The following is a 2,617-nucleotide window of genomic DNA, read 5'->3' on the forward strand; positions in this document are numbered from 1 at the left end:
TAAGGGGGTCCATTAAGTTACAAAATATTAGTTGGACACACACTGATGTCGACCGACATACACACACACACACACACACGTACACACAAATGGTAACAATAAGAAAACATGTTTGTTTCATCACTGACAAACTCCCTGTTTGTCTGCTATAAGCACATCAACAACAAGTTTGTTTGTGACCAACAGGCTGCCTGATACTTTAGAAATACCTACAGCTTGTCTAGAAAAGCAATTTTATTTTAGACATGTTCTAAAAATTATATATGTGATTATTTACCTTTCACACGTAGAATGTAAGTTCTCAAGCCAAATATAACATTTGCAACATTAATAGAAAAAGCTGCATTAATAAACATAGGAATTTGCATGGTTTATTTTACTTGCATCTGCTTTTATTGCACATCGGCTTTTCTACGCTGATATGCTGAATTGTAAATAATACGTTTTATCCTCATTTAAAATGTGAAAATATGTATGTTGTTTTATGTAGGAGTAATAAACTAATAATACTGCACAGTCTCTCTCAAATGCACACATTGGACAGACAGACAGACAGACAGACAGACAGACAGACAGACAGACAGATAGATAGATCTTACCTGTATTCTACTCTCTCCATACATCTGTTTCTTATCCAGAACTCCACTGATAACGGTGGAAAAATCCAGCTTTGAATTCCGTAATGTTTATTCTTTGGAGAATAAAGAAATCTACTGTGTTTTGATTATCAAAGTAGGATTGAGGCCTGAGAACAGAAGTAGTGATGAAAGGAGGCTGATTTTTGTTCCTGTGTAGATTTTTTGGTCAGGCGTCTCAGAACATTATCCTGTTAAAAGAATGACTCATTTCAATTTAGCAGTAAATGTCAACAAGTTTTATTTATATTTTCTCATTCATTATATTTTCTTTGTACTTTGAACTGTAACATGGTTCCCAGGGCCCTGCAGTATTTGTTGCAAAATTAATCAATAATGTTTGTTTGCAGTGGTACAATAGGAACAGCTGAAACGTCAACTTTGAAAGGATTTTATGCATTTAAAAAGTCAAGAAGTTTATTTATTTGCACTAAATATGACTGTTTTGATGTCTGCTTGACAACAACTCATGAATAAACTCTTGGTCTTTTTAAATGTATCAAATTTGATACTTGTTTTGTAGCACGGTTTAATGTACTAAAGGACTAGATGGTGTCAGTAATCAATAAAAACAATACAAAAGAGTAACTGCTTTCAATATTATGTATTTTAAAGAAGAAAAATTAAAGTGAGCGTCACAAAACACAAAACATATATAGAACCCAAAAAATAAGTATAAAATATATATACCCAGTACTGCTATATGAATGTACTTCTACGTATATTAATGTGCACAATATTTTCAACTATGCAACAAAAGTTCTAAATTTCCCCACCGGTCAGCACAGTGTCTGACTGGCACACATTTGAAAGGTCCATGATTTGATTGTCCAGACATTTAAGGGGAAAATGTCCAAGCGCAGTTTGTTTCCAATGGAGAAGAGATGAATCATGGATTGTGTGTCGGTGTGGTGAGAAGGAGGGGAAAACATAGACCATCAGTCTCCTACCAGACCAGTATGGAGTGAATTTCAGGTTTTCCTGGCCTCAGCCAGATGTCAGAAGTTCGCCATCCTTAAACCCTAAAAATGTTTTTTTTCAGCTTTTACTCTGAGTCTGCCGGAGGTATGGATAAATTATAGATAGAAAGATAATCAGCATTGCAACTCCCTAACTGTATCTTCTGTAATATCTAAGCTGATCATCAGAGGGCGCTGTAACAAGCCAGCATACATGTGTCTCATGGCTCTCCCCTGTCCCGTCCTGCTTTCATCTGTTAGCTGTGTGACTGGAGAAGCACATGGCCTGTAAAAACACACAGCGGCGGTGCAGCGACAGAGCGGGCGCCACATAAGTGAAGGTTATTTGTGTTATGTGTGTTTTTTCAGCGAAGAAGACAGAGAAGAGCCGTGATTCACGCTTATTGCAAGAAGGTTCAGATTGATGCTGGTTATTCTTTGAAATCAAAGCCTGCTCATGTGTTAGAAGGGCCTAGCCAAAATCTAAAACTCGAATCTGCAGATTTCCGGATGTAATTACAGAAAAAGCTGGTTTAGCCTATAGATTCAGACGGTTGAATACAAGTAGATGTTTTCTTTTTTTTTTTTTTTTCTGTGAAAAAGAATGCAAACTTGTATCTTTCCCTTTGTGTTGAACAATCACATGAAATCCCCATAAATGCATTCAAGTTTGTGGAAGGAAGGAAAACTCTTGCAAGGCGATTTAACGGGGCTCTGGCAAATTGCAACGAAAGTCTGCTCCTAATTATTTGTGTGATTATTTTCTAGACAGAATGATGAAAGCAATCGCCATCCTGGCTACCAAAAGCCTAGCAGCTGTCATGAACTTATTCACATGGTTCTATGTGAAGTTGTGCTGACCTGATAGTTCTCAGCTTGTGGTCCAGCTCTTTCATTCTCCCTGAGCTAAAACGAGGAGCTCCACTTCTGGCTAAACTGTGTGTGGCAGCTCTGATCCCTGCTGTTTTCCTGCAGGTTGTTCTAATGGCTGAACATGGTTAATCCATAGGAGCAACTCCTGAC

The sequence above is a fragment of the Poecilia reticulata genome, linkage group LG13 (assembly GCF_000633615.1).
Source record: "Poecilia reticulata strain Guanapo linkage group LG13, Guppy_female_1.0+MT, whole genome shotgun sequence".
Lineage (NCBI taxonomy): Eukaryota > Metazoa > Chordata > Actinopteri > Cyprinodontiformes > Poeciliidae > Poecilia > Poecilia reticulata.